The 15,277-nt window shown below is 41.8% G+C and overlaps 1 protein-coding gene across 4 annotated transcripts in view; it reads right to left on the reverse strand.

Annotated features, from left to right (window-relative positions):
* Positions 1–15,277, reverse strand: part of fhit (fragile histidine triad diadenosine triphosphatase) — a 1,241,405-nt gene that overhangs the window by 1,165,132 nt on the left and 60,996 nt on the right. For all 4 annotated transcript variants that reach the window (XM_078543628.1, XM_078543627.1, XM_078543626.1 and 1 more), the window contains one exon: positions 319–366. The gene's annotated coding sequence lies outside the window, so the exon portion shown is untranslated. The remainder of the gene's footprint in view (positions 1–318; positions 367–15,277) is intronic.

Raw genomic sequence — 15,277 nt, forward strand, 5'->3', positions numbered from 1 at the left:
AGGTGAAATATTTACTGTTGACATGTTGAACCACAATATTTAATAGAAAATGAACTGCTATAATCTGCAAAAGTGGTTTGAACACATGATTGGTAATTCAGAAATCAGCCATTAGAATCAGCCATTTTTTAAAAAAGAAGTTTTATCTATTCTAATCACTTGTACTGTTGAACACTGCTCTTGTTGTGCAGAAACAGACAGGCATGTAGACGTTCCTGACTCACGTCTCTTTAATCAAAATACACAGAACCCAGAATGAGAGAAAATCAATACTGCAAAACAATGTTATTGTCAACCCAAAGCAATAAATATTCTTACCTTAGGGATGACTCTCAATGGGCCCAAACTGCTTTGAAAACTTGACAACTAAAAGTAAAAGAAAAACAGACATTGTACTATACATATTATATATCAATAAAAACATGCATGTTCCATATGCTGATGGAGATTAATACAATGTATTTACTGTGGCTACAAGAGCAGGTCCAAGGCTGGGTATTACGCAGAGAATAACTCACCACCTGACTTTCCAAAGTCTTTCCACCATCTACAAGGTACAAGTCGGGAACGTGATGGAGTACTCTCCACTTACCTGGATGAGTGCAGTTCCAACAACACTCAAGCAGTTCAACATCATTGAGGACAAAGTAGTCCACTTGATCGACACTTTAAACATTCACTCCCTCCACCACTAGTGCATTGTGGCTGCAGAGTATGTACCATTTACAAGATGCACTGCAGCAACTTGCCTTTGACAGCATCTTTTAAACACACCTCTACTACCTAGAACAAGGGCAGCAAGCACATGGGAACACCGCCACTTGCAAGTTTCCCTCTAAGTCACATACCATCCTGTCTTGGAAATATATTGTTATTCCTTCATCAATGCTGATTCTGGATCCTGGAACTCCCTCCCTAGCAGCATTGTGGGTATACCTACACCACACAGACTGCAGTGGTACAAGAAGGTGGCTCACTATCATTTTCTTGGGTGTAATTGGGATGGGCAATAAATTCTGGCAAGTTCAGCACTGCACACATGAAATTAGTGAAATTGTAATACTGCATTTAAAGCAGACATGCATTATTATAAGGCATTGGGAACCATATCTAAACTGTACATCATAGGCATTTAAAATTCCAACCACAGGATGCTTGGGGAAACATCCCAAGATGCTTCACAGGAACATAATTGGACAAAAATTGACAGGTCTTTAAGGTGGACAGAATGAAGGAGGAAAAAAGAGGTTTAGGGAGGGAATGACAGAGCTTAAGATCTTAAGATGGCTGAAGGCACAGTGACAAAGAGAAGTCGGGGTATGCCGCAAGAGACAAGAGTTAGAGAAATGCACAGCTTTTGCAGTATTGTACAGCTAGAAAAGGCGACAGAGATAGTGACAGACAATTCTATTGAGAGATTTGAACACTAGAATGTAAATTTTAAAAATTGAGGCAGTGGTACACTAGGAGCCAATGTACATCAGTGAGAACAGGGATAAGTGGTAAGCAGGACCTGGTGCAGGTTAGAATTTTGGATGAGCTCAAATTTATGGGGGGTGGAAAGTGGAAAGGCAGTCAAATGCAGGAAAAAAGGTAAATCTGGAGCTAACAAAAGATGGTTGAGATTTTCAGATAGATAAACTGTGGCACGGGTGCACACATAAATGTTATTGGTGCAGTCTTTGTGATGAAGAGAATATTGGATCAGAAACTTAGCTCAGGACCAAGTGGGACGCTGAGGTTCAGCCAGAAATGGTGGCCAGGGAGAGCGATAGAACCAGTGGTGATTTGTTTGTTGCAGGGACTGAAGAAAATAACTTTGGTCTTTCCTGTGATTCACTAGAGGAAATTGCGGGTCATCCAGGCAAGCCATCTGACAACATAGAGATAGTGGTGAGGTAGAGCTAGGTGTTCTCAGCGTACATGTGGAGACTGAGCCCAATTTAAACTTCCAGATATTCTACAGAATGTACGTAGTTTTTGACTTTATCAGAAGCAGTTTGATTTGAGAAAAAATATAGCTTTAATTATGTCATGTAGTTAACATCACTGCCAGTGAAGCAATTAAGACGATAGATGTGCTCACTTTCCATGTAGGTTAGTGCATAGCAATGAGATGTAGCAAACAAAAATAATGGGCGGGATTTTTCACACCCGCCCGCTGCCGGGATCTTCTGGTCCTGCTGCAAGTCAATGGACTTCTGGCTGGGGCGCCGCCTCGCCCGCGCTGGGTCCCACCCACAACGGGGCCAGAAAATCCCGGCCAATATCTTGTTTTCCACAATTTAGGACTCATATTTTCCCCACTGCCACCATGGCAGCAATCAGCTAATTCATCACCAAGGAATCATACAAGGTGGTGCTTAATATGAAAATTCTTGGGTGTTACACGTTTGTCTTTTTATTCTGTTATTTTCCTTGCGCTCAGTGCCAAAGACCATTGCCATAAGCGAACATTCAATCCCTATGAACTTCATTGTGAATTTATATAGGCTTTATCTGGTTATGTAACATGTCTAGAAATTGAACAAAAGCCTTTGTTAAGATCGTCAGTTTACTGGATTGATCCCAAGCCCTTTCATGATCTGCTAGCCTCCTGAAAATAAAGACACAGGCAGACCGTGGTGTGGGCTAAAACCTACAAATTGATTTAAATCAGGAGGTAAACAATAACAAGGAAAATGCAGAAATTGGCATTGTTTTAACTGAAGGTATAATTCCTTTTTGAATATGTTATGTGAGCCTTCAGAAATACTTGTGGTAAAAATAAGAATTACATAATGGCCGGGATTTTCCGGCCCCATTGTGGGCGGGACCCGCCGTGGGCGCAGTGCCGTCCCAGCCAGAAGTCCGTTGAGTTGAGTTGAGCGGGACCGGAAGATCCTCGCGGCGGGCGGGTATGGAAAATCCCACCCCCTGTGTCTCACAAAATTCTGATCAATTCTCCATGGAACTTTCCACTTTTCTTTTGATGATCTTAGACAGTCTAGCGGTCTGGGAGCACAGCAATTCGAATTGAATAGGTATTTCACATAACTCCTTGCGCAGAATCTTAACTACCAAGTGGTGGGGGAGTGTTAAAGCCCAAAAAGTGTCATTGAGTTGGAAATCCTGTTCAATTTTCAATATAAACCAAGAGGGTTCCAGACAAGCAGAAATTCCCCCTGGAGCTGTCAGGTCGGTTACGAAAATATTTGAATCCCCAGTTAACTCGAGAGTTAATCCAGAATTTACACAGCCAGGGTACAGGTTTCCTCAAACTGTGTGGAATTTGCCAGGCTCAACCAGGCAAGAGCACAGAAGAAGGTGCTTGTTCAGGGAAATTGACTGGCTGAGGAGCCTTCAAAGAGAAACTGAATAGCTGCATCCCTGCCTAGACGAGAGGCTGGTGCTCACAACACTTCCTTTGAGTATGGGCTTTTACTGCTTAATAGGTGATTTTCAACTCCTCGGAAGTCATTTCACCTACATTACACATCAAAGACTTTGATATGTACTTTCCTGCTGTCAGCCTTCACTGCAGCATTTTAAAAAATGTATTCTTTCATGGGATGTGGATGTCGCTGACAAGGCCAGCATTTGTTGCCCATCCCTAATTGTCCTTGAACTGAGTGGCTTGCTAGGTCGTTTAAGAGGGCAGTTAAGAGTCAACTACATTGCTGTGGGTCTGGAGTCACATGTAGGCCAGACCAGGTAAGGACAGCAGATTTGCTTCCCTAAAGGACATTAGAGATGGGTTTTTACAACAATCAGTGTTAGCTGTCATGGTCACCATTACTGAGACTAGCTTTCAATTCCAGATTTTATTAACTGAATTTAAATTCCACCAGCTGCTGTGGTGGAATTTTAATCTGTGACCCCTGAGAATTAAATTGGGCCTCTGGATTACTAGTCCAGCAACATTACCACTACATCACCATCTCCCCATGGGAGCAGCTTATGCAGCTTTACCTTAGACCTTTCATGAGGAAGAAGAGGCACAAGCAACAGTACCAGGGTTACCAGCAACAACAGCACCAGTTACCTTCTCCTCGCCACATGCCACCAGATACATCAGAGGGGCTGGACAATCCAGCTCAGGAGAGGCAGGAACCCCCGCTCAGGGTTCACAAGCAGAAGATCTGCTCTCTCAACGTGTGAGCCTCAGGAGGCTCAGACTTTCATAGCAGGTCATTGCTGATATCTTCAGCATCCTGGAGCATGACCTCTTTCCCAGTGGACCATGGGCATGCATTGCCAGTGGCTGTCAAGGTGGTCCAGCCTCCAGTTGTCCACCCCTCTCTGGAGTTCTGCATTCTCTTCTGCCAGGAGAGAAAGCAGAGAGTTCAACGTAAGAAATGAATTGAGTGGAGAACAGGGAAGAACAACATTTGTTGGGGATGAGTGGGCAAGGTTGGGAAATAGCACAAAGATGAGGGTGAGTGTGAGTTGGCAGCGGAAGCATTCCCATGTCTCATTTCCATACCTGCAGTCACTGAAGCTTCAGGAAGCAATCAATATTTAACCATTCTGACCCCTTTAACTAGAAATCATTTCCTTGATAGATGTTGTGCATAATTTTGCAGCCCTCTGTCATTGGTCAGAGAGCCTGGAAGTGGGATACTCATGCTGAGACTGAGTAAAAGAGCCATGGCAAAACCTGCTTCAATTACAAACATGTTCCCGATCCATACAGCCCCCACCCACTGCATGCATTTCTGTTATCCTAAAATTCCACCACATGTGTCATGCTGCTTGCCTGACGTTTCTTCTAATTAAATAGTGGGAAGACTGAAGCCATTGCCAGTCAACAAAATTGTGGCTTTCAAAAGGGAATTGGGTAATTATCTTATATATAATTACATTTGTAAAGAAAACATTTGCAGGGCTACAGGGAAAGGGTGGGGGAGTGGGACTACCTCAGTTGCTCTTGCAGAGAGCTGGCATGGACACAATGGAGTGAATGGCCTCTTTCTGTGCTGTAACTATGATTCTTTGACTCCGTCCCTCTCCCTGGCCACTGTGTGAAATTTTCCCCACTGTTTGCAACTGCAGCATCCTTTTTGACCATGAGCTGAGCTTCCGGCCCAATGTCCTCTACATCAAGACCATCTATTTCCACCTCCACAACACCACCCATCTACCCCTGTCTCAGTTCATCTGCTGCTGAAACCTTAATCCATGCCTTTATTATCTCCAGATTCAACTGTTCAAATGCTCTCCTGGCTGGCCTCCACCCCCCTAAAGCTGAATTCATCCAAATCTCTGCTGCTTGTATCCTATCTGGCACCAAATCCCATTCACCCATCAACATGTGGTCAGTGATCTACAACAACAACTTACATAGTTCCTTTAACCTGATAAAATGCCGCAAGGCACTTCACAGGAGGCAAAAGCATAAAGAAACTTAGACGCCAAGCCACATAAGGCAAAATTAGGTCAGATGGTCAAAAGTTTGGTTAAAGATGTGAGTTTTAATAAATGTCTGAAAGAAAGAAGAGATTTAGGGAAGTTTAAGGAGGGAATTCCAGAGCATAGGGTATAGGTAGCTGAAGGCACAGCAACCAATGCTGGAGCAATTAAAATCGGGATACCCAGAATTAGAGGAGTGCTGATATCTTGGAGGCTTTTGGGGCTGGAGGAGATTACAGAGATACGGAGGGGTGGGGCCTTAGAGGGATTTGAAAACAAGGCTGAGAATTTTAAATTGAAAATGTTGCTTCACAGAAGCCAACGTAGGTCAGTGAACATAGGGGCGATAGTTGAACCTAGACTTGGTGCAAGTAAGGACAGAGTCAGCAGAGTTTTGGATGAACTGAAGGTTAGAGGGTAGAATGTGGGAGACCTGCCAGGAGGACATTGGAATGGCTAAGTTTAGAGGTAACAAAGGCATGAATGAGAATTTTAGCAGCTGATGAGCTGAGATGGGGCAAAGTCAGATGATCTTACAGCTGTGGAAACAAGCTGTCTTAAAGGTGACACGTATATCTAGTCGGAAGTTCACTTTGGGATCAAATATGAAAACAAGGTTGTGAACAATCCAGATTAATCTCAGGCAGTTGCCACAGAGAGGGATGGAGTTGTTTTTTTTTTATTTATTGTTTCATGGGATCTGAATGTCATTGGCAAGGCCAGCATTTGTTGCCCATCCCTGAACTGAGTAACTTTCTAGGCCATTTTAGAGGGTAGTTAAAAGTCAACCACATTACTGTGGATCTGGAGTCACATGGAGGCTAAACCAGGTAAGGATGGCAGATTTTCTTCCTTCAAGGACATGAGTGAACCAGATGGGTTTTTACAACAATTGATGAGTTTCGTGACCACCATCATAGAAACTAGCTTTCCATTCCAGATTTTAATAACTTAATTCAAATTTCACCAGCTGCCGTGGTGAAGTTAGAACCTGTGAACACGAGAGCATTAGCCTGGTTGTGCCACTTCCTTCCTTTCAAATAGCCCACTGGGCCAAACTTCCCCTAAAGCTCCCCTCGGCCTAGCCCTGAAATCGCAATTAGATTAGTAGTTCTGTGACATTACCACTACACACTGTCTCGAGGGAACAGAGTTTGCAGTAGGGATCCAAGACAATGGCTTCTATCTTCCGAATATTTGTCTGATAAGCAGTCTGATGATTTAGCAACAATGGAGGAGTTGAGTGAAGCGTCCTCTGCATATATGTGAAAACTAACACTGTACTTTTGGATAATGTGGCCGAGGGGCAGCACATATGAGAAATAGGAGGGGACCAATGATAAATACTTGGGGAGACACCAGAGCTATAACTACAGGAGTAGAAGAGAAGCTACTGCAAGTAATAATCCAGCTACAATTAGATAGATAAGAATGGAATAAGGAGAGTGCAGTTCCACCCAGCTGGATGGTAGCTGCATTGAAGGAGGATGGTGTGTTCAACCATTTCAAAGGCTGCAGACAGGCCAGGAGGGATGAGATTTTCACAGTTCACATAACATGTCACTTATACCTTTATTAAGAGCCATTATGGTATTATGGCAGTAACAGAAATTCAATTAGACTGATTCAAACATGGAGTTCTGGGAAAGATTGCATGGTTTTGGGAGGCAACAGCATATTCAAGGACTTTGGAGAGGAATGGGAGTTTGGATTTGTGCCTGTAGTTTGCAAGAATGGTGGAGTCAAGGGTTGACTTTTTTGAGGAGAGGGTTGATGACAGCAGATTTAAAGGATAGATGACATCACCTGAAGAAAGAGAACTGTTAACAATATCAGTTCACATCGTGACCTGGAGGAGAAATTGGGGGTTAGCAGATTAGTGGGAATAGGGTGAAGGGAATAGGCAGTGGTTCTCATGGACATGATGAGCTTGGAGAGGGCATGACGGGAGATAGGAGAGAAAGTAGAGAAAATTGCGATTTCAGGGCTAGGCCGGGGGGAGCTTTAGGGGAAGTTTGGCCCAGTAGGCTATTTGAAAGGAAGGAAGTGGCACAAGCAACTAATTGGATGATCTTGCCCTTCATCAGAAAGAAGTTCCGATCTGGTGATGGATGGCTAAACCAGTAATCCATCATATCCTTTCAAGTCTACATCCCTTGAACTTAAGTAACCAGAGATGACGAGTGTATTCGGGGAATGGTCAGGATCAGAAAGAGTAATGGTTTTATTGGCCATTTGGGCAAAGTTAAGTGAGGGTGTCCTTGAGCAAATCCATAGCTGCAGAAATGTTGTGGTGAATGGAGGACCAAAAGCTAAACAGTTGTTTGTGAATTAGGGAAACAGTTTCTTCCAGGAGTGGGTACAGGAGAAGATACATTTGGGGCAAGGAATGGGGATGTGGGTAGAGAGTGATACAAGGAAGTGATCAGAGATAGCTTTATCTACCTTGCTCACACTCAGGCAACACATTGATTTTAAAATTCTCATCTTTGTTTCCCTCCATAGCGTCACCACCTCCTGATTTTTATAACTTCCACCAGTCTCACAGCCCTCCGAAATCTCTGGCTTGCAAGTTTTGGCCTCTTGCTCATCTCTGATTTTCATTACTCCAGCATTGGAGGCCATGCCTTCAGCAACCTAAGCCCCAAGCTCTGAAATTCACACCCTAAACCTCAGTAACTCTCTCTCCTCCTTTAAGATGCTTCTTAAAGCCTACCTCTTTGACCAAGCTTTTAGTGACCTGTCATAACATCTCCTTATGTGGTTTAGTGTCCAATTTTGTCTGGTAACACTTCTGGGAAGTGCCTGGGACATTTCACTATATTAAAGGTGTCATATAAATGCAAGTTGCTGTTGTAGTAGTTATAAGATCTCACATGAAACAAATGAGTATTTACCTCAGAGCCAGCACATGGATAAAGTTGTAAATACAGTATTAATATATTAGTACATTCCCACTCTGAGTTTTTAATTGTGTCCAGCCACTCTGACTAACTCCAACCTAAATACAGCAAACTCAAAACATACACAGAAATTAAAAATGCATAGGCTTTGCTCTGATATGAAATGTGAAATATTTTGTTACATCCAGATTAACATATTTTTCAAACCCATTACCTTTTTTTAATATCAAGATGCCGGTTAACCTTATATAAATGTGAAACTCAAACACTCAGACTGGTGTGCAAATGAAATGGAACACAGAAAACAGCCTACATCTTAGCCAAAAAAAAGGAAAACAACTAACTGAAACAAAATTCCAGAAATTCTTTTCAACAAACTGCAAGTAAAAAAAAATTGAAATGAAACATTTGGAACCAGTTGCAAACATAGTGTGATAGTTTACTCCTTATTAATTTCCCTTCCTATACAATGCCTCCCTCCCCCATTAAAATGTGCTACTTCTCAAACTCCTCCCTTACAACTGCATTTACCACACCTTTGCCAATAACTCTGAGGGCGGTTGGGTATAATTCTTTTCTTGTGAGGAGGCACTTAGTTTAAGCTCAGTTCCTACCTTCCAGTGCACCAACTGAAATTTTGCTATTCCCCATACCAGGCAGACCCATGGTCCCAATCTAATTTGGTTTACTTTCATATTCAATTCCTATTTTTCCCCAAATTCTTGTCTTTTCCTTAGGCCTTTCACCCCTTTTAGCCATTTGCACATCCTGTTTCTTTACATTTTTTAATACTTCTTTCCATTGCTTGATTCACATGATCTGTTAAATTAACAAATAATCCAATAATACATCCTCCCTATCTTCGGTCTACATGTCCTCATCCCTTCCCCTGTATTGATTCTATTAACAAGTTTGTTTTAAGATTACAAACTTTGAAGACAAATTATTTGTAGCTTTTGCGAATGGTGACTGTTCCATGTTGTGTTTTCAGCTTTATTTGTTTTTGTTTCAAGATTCTGGCATTTATAAACATTTTTTTATTTATGGGTTTTCTAATCAAAATTGTGAATTTAGTACCACTCTACAGGCAATGTTGTACTGTGGGCTACACCTACCAGGATTGGGGTTAAAGTTGCCTGAACTTCATATAGGATCATTCACTAGTTTAGGCTAAAGATGAATACAAGTTACTGTGGTGAAAGAACACTGTTAATCCAAGCCTTACATATAATGACTGAGTATAAATTTTGCCTAAAGAGCTAAATATTATATTGTGGAACATAAACTGCACCAACACTTTAACCAAGTAAAAGAAAATCAGTGATCTGATTTAGGTTCCAGAGATGCAATGTCACCAGCATGCAATGTCATTCTCCTCCAGAAGAGGGAGCAAGAGGCTCCTTCGTAAGATAACCTAGGTTTATCAACTGGTTGAATTTTGAATTGATGTCCCAAATTTTTTTTGTCAAACTGTTGATGCTCTCTGTTATATATGCAAAAATGATATAGTAACTCTAGGTGAGGTACATATGTGTGGTTAAAATCAAAATATCCAAAAACTGTGGTCTGAGTCGCACTGCTCCGGTGTTAGCTTCATAAAAATGGCATCTTGCCATTGGCACACCATTGATATGCATTGAATAGTGTGAAGTTGCTGTGTTTGTGTGCTAATGGACTAAACTCACCACAGAAAGTGAAGTCTTGTCAATTCCACTATAAGTACCCTTTTAACAAAGTGGTAAGTGTTAATTATTGCTAACCTCTCTGGCACTAAAAATTAACTATTACAAATTTGGACTCTCATTCCTTCGGATTTTAATTGTTATTGGTGATGATGAAAGTGTAGAACTTTAAAAAGAATTTTCATTTCTCCTGTCTTTTTCCACCTTACTCCAACGTTACTTTCCCTCTCTTTATTTCTCGTGACATTATTTGACATTGAATTCATCCATTCTAATTACATTTCCTCTCAGTCCTTGAGCTGTTAATTTCACAATTCTTCAATCTGATTGGTTGGTTTCCCTGCTCACTCAGGTCACAAATGCCTTGCTTCCCTCACCATAATATTATCAGTTTGTACTTTCAGCAATTTGATCTGCAAGGCATTTAAACACCTAAATGTGCAAGGGCAAGTCGAACCAACAAAGAAGTTAGTTGCACTGCTATCGCTAGACAGGTTCTTGATTAACAAGGGGGTGAAAGGTTATCGGGGGTAGGCAGGAATGTGGGATTGAGGTTACATTCAGATCAGCCATGATCTTATTGAATGGCGGGGCAGGCTAGGAGTGGCCTATTCCTGCTCCTTATTCGTATGTTTGTATATCATTGATTTACAGGGTTTTATTGATTGTGCTCGAGAGTTTGAAGGCATTGAACCAAACAAGATTGGTGAATTTAGTGTTTTTCCTCATGTACAGGAACATGTAAACACAATGAATACCCTAAAAAGCATAATCCTCACCGAGAAAACATCTCCCATTCTCTCATTTGTGAAATTTAATGAATACTGTCCACTTGTTTGGATTGTCTGGTGCATTTGCAAAAACACCCAAGGAGGCCAATACCATCCAGGGCAAAGCAGTCTTCTTGGTCGACATCCCATCCACCACCTTAACATTCACTCAGTCCACCATCAGCGTACTGTGGCTGTTGTCATGAAAATATAATAATTCTCATAATATTATTGCGATTTATTGTAAAGTTAGGTTAATAGTGGATAGGTTCTCTGTGTGTATGTGTGCGAGGGGGATTTAGATGAATTGGAAACAGCTGGCCTGGAAGCTTTGCGTGATCAACAAGGAGCTAGGTTTGAAATGCTAAATATGTAAACATGGCTGAAGTTTTAGAATGTGAGGTGTGAGGAAAATTTGCATTTTTAAATTAGGGTAGTTTAAATTTCAAAGAGATGGTAAGATGTTATACCTAGTCAGAAGAAGCTAAACCAAACAGTGTGTTTATTTTTCCCAAAGGTTACTGATAAAATTAGTACTATGAAAGATTTATATTATGAGAAAAGTAAAGTTGCAAAAACATAAGGGAACAATGAAATTTACATTAAAAATGGAGAAACATGTATTAAGGAGATGAGGCTATATGTTAGAAGGGAGAAGGCATTCTAAGATCTAACAAGTGTGAAAAGCCTCCAGTCTCCGGGCATCAAGTTGCTGTCTACAGGAACCGAAGCTGAGAAAACTCACTTTGAATTCTCCTATCCATGGTATTGTGTTGCTTTGCCTGGGTCTGTTTAAATTTATTTATTTTTACTGTTGCCTTAATGAAGGTGTAACTGGGAGACAGATTGATAAGGGGTTTTAGGAGGTACTATAGTAGTAATTTGTAGATCTATGCATGTGCTTGAAATCTTTTCTTTTGTTAATAAATGTTTAATTTAGTTTTCTAAAAACCTCTGAAGTCATAGCAGTCTTATTACTTCTGAATTCAGGGCATGCTTCTCGAAATAAAATACAAATTGCAAAACAGTTGTGACTGCGTGATCAAGTTTCCCTCATGGATTTGATCAGCCTGGCACATATCATCTGTCATGTCATAACACTGTAGGTACGCTATCCACAGGATACACTGCAACAACTTATGAAGGCTTCTTCAACAGTACCTCCCAACCCTGCCCTGCAACCTCTACCACCTAGAAAAACAAGGGCAGCAGGCACATGGGAACACCACCACCTCCATAGCTCCCTTCCAAGCCACAGACCATCCTGACTTGGTAAATATATCAGTGCTTCTTTATTGTCATTGCATCAAAATCCTGGAACTCCCTACCTGCTGCTGGAAAATATGGACATTTGCTAAAGATAAGATTGGGCATAATTGTGATGTCACCACTGGTAAAATAATAAAGCAGCAGTCACTTTCTAGGCAAGGGTTGTCCAGCACTGTCTTTGCCCAGAGACATTTAAATTTATATCTTGGAGCTATGAAGAGTCATATATGGCATTTAAAATCAATGTTTCCAATTATCTCCAAATATCTCAAGCTAGATACTGTTACATTTAGGTGTTCCATTATAGGATAATCCGGTTGATTCTCCAGGTAAAGCCACCATTTCTGTGACTCTCGAGCCACTGCATTTCCACCCTGCTGAGCAGGGGCTGTGCCTGTCCTCCAGCCTCCATGTGGGACTGGTCACAGCCGACTCTGCCTCCCCTGAATCCTCCAGCTCTGAAGTGACATGTCCTTCAACCTGTGCACTGTCTCTAATAGCCCATGAGAACCCAGTAGGGTGTGATGGTGCAGGCTCCAAGGTGTTTTCCTCCTCTGAATCTTCGGGTACTTGTTCCTTGTGCATGGACTCCTGCCCCTCTGCAGCTGACATGTGGGAGACATTGTAGAAGATGGTGATGAGAGATTGTCAAAGTCAACAGATGTCTCTGCTGCTTAAAATAATGAGATGACAGCTCATGCAATGACAGGTGACTGCACAGGGAGTACTGGCATGAACATGGAGATGCTGTGATGTCTTCACCTGTCTGCAACAGATTATCATTTCTTCAACACCAATGTCTCTGAAGTTGGACACATTGGCCACATCAAATGTCCTGCTCCTCAAATCGTGTCAGTATTGCGAGCTGTGCCAGCCCACATTCCAGATATGCCCTCTTGGTCTCATAACCTTCAACTCCCTTTTGGCCTTTAAAGTGAGGAACAATGCCATTAGCACAATGCCTCCTCCCCCCCGCCAATTGCAGCCTCCCATTCACATATGACAAGGCAGACTGCACCCCAGCTTCCTGAGCAGCAGCACTAAGATTCTGATGGCATTCTTATGAGTCAATTGAGGCACAACCCTCTCCCGTTATGAAGAGCTCTCCAGATGCCCCTTTCTTTGGCATTCTGGTGACTGCTGACCAGCAGACATTCCATCTGGGTCTCTGTCTACTCACCTTGCCAGACCTAAGTAGGTCATTAAAGTGTATCCATCAATGCACCCAGTTCCTCCTCATCACTCCTCTGCTGCTGACCTTTTTTGACACCGCCAGCTTTCCCCTCTTGCTCAGTCTTGGAGCTTCCTGTGACAGCTGGCAGGGAAAAGAATATTCCTCTGTGCACTCACCATCTTCAGCAGGACCTCCAGTGAATCGTCTGAAAAGGGGGTAGGGAATTCCCCTGGCTTGGGGGCCCTCCCTGCTCATTGCCCAGGTTGTACGTCCATTTTGCAGACAACCAGCAGTTTCAGCAATGGCCCGCTTCTGGCTTGGTCTCACCTTCTTAAGCACCTTGCATAACAAAATTGCAGCATGCACACGTTTCCACATTGATGCGGAGTAGAGACCTGAAAGTCACCACACCATTGTAGTTTCAACCATGGAACTGAAATCCCGCCCATCAAATCTACATCACAGCATCAGGTCATTCACCTCAACTGGTCTCCACAAGAGCCCCCTCCCACCTCTCTACACCTAACCCCCATAAGCATATTATTCTATTCTTTTTTCTCTCATGTGTTTAGATAGTTTGCTATTCTAATAATGGTCTTAATAACTTGCATTGCTATTTTTAGAGATTGGTGTATATGATAGTTCTACCAAAACATACCACCTCATACTTAGCCTTATTGAAATTCATTTGTCAATTAAAAACTATCCTTGCAAGTTAATTGATATCTTCTTGTATTTTGTCACAATCTTCCTAGGTTTGTGGCACCCACAATTTACTGTCATCTGACACCTGTCAAGTTACTGTCAAGTTAAGAAACTGTATTTCCAATTTCTGAGTCCAGTCGTTAACATAAATTGTGAACAACAGTGATCCCAGGAGTGATGCCTGTGGAACACCACTTTCCACCTTTTGCCAGTCTGAGTAGCTGCTTGCACACCTCTTTGTTTTCCATTTTATAGCCAGTTTACTGTCCATCCTGGCCTCTGACTTCACCTTAGTCTAAATTGTGATACTTTATTGAAGGCCTTTTGAAAATCCAGATATATTACATCTATTACATTATCCTTGTCTATTCTTTATGCTCCCTAAGATTTGTCAAGCATGACCTTCCCTTTTGAAAACCGTGCAGACTACTTTTTATGGTGACCCAGACTTTGCAGTTATGACAGCAAAACTGTCAGCTTTCATCACCATTGCCCTGTGAAACTTATGTGTTTGCACATGTGCAGTTAAACACAGCAAACTAGAAGTTGCTGTCAGTGATTCCCTACACTACCATGGGTGTACTGATCCCTGCAGACAGCTGTCTTTAGGAATTACTGAACTGATGAGAACTTTTCCTTTTACGCTATAATATTGCTGTAAAAAAAACCCAAAAAAGTAGCACAGTGGTAATGAGGAGGAACTGGATTTTTAAACAGCATACTAATTCAGAATTACTGCTGAACATTTCCTCTGGCTCCCTGAAACTTAATTTTATATTTGCAGAACATTAATGATAACAATCCCATAGTTTGATATAATAATTTTAAAAATTATATATTTCAGCTTCTAATGTGCATGCTACCAATTTTTATTTCATTTTCTGTAAAAATGATAAAAGATGAAGGATAACCAGTGCATTTTATTTCCACGTCTGCTGTAAGAATTTTTGAATGACCCTGGTTGATGACATCATTGTTCCTTGATGCCCGAGATCCCCTGTTAGAATCAAATTAACTTTGGGAAAGGGGAAATCCATGTCACAGGGGTCACTAGATGTGTATGGGCAACTTTCTGAGAGGTCAGCGGCAACTCTGTCACTTCACTGCTGATCACAAATTGTGGACATATATTTTCACCTTTTAGGGCCTAGATTTTGTGGTCAGTGGTAAAGGGACGGTGTTGCCTCTAACCACACAGAAAGCTGCCCACAAATAACTAGTGATCTCTGTGGTGTTGATTTTTGCCTATAACGGTGTCTCATTCTGGCACAATTGTTAGGGGATCTCTGTCATCCAGGAACAGTGAAGTTATCAAGCAGCTAAGCAGCAAATCAGATTGAAAATTCTCACAGACAGCAAACCAGGAAGTGAAAAAACACTAAT

The sequence above is a fragment of the Cetorhinus maximus genome, chromosome 6 (assembly GCF_964194155.1).
Source record: "Cetorhinus maximus chromosome 6, sCetMax3.hap1.1, whole genome shotgun sequence".
Taxonomy (NCBI): domain Eukaryota; kingdom Metazoa; phylum Chordata; class Chondrichthyes; order Lamniformes; family Cetorhinidae; genus Cetorhinus; species Cetorhinus maximus.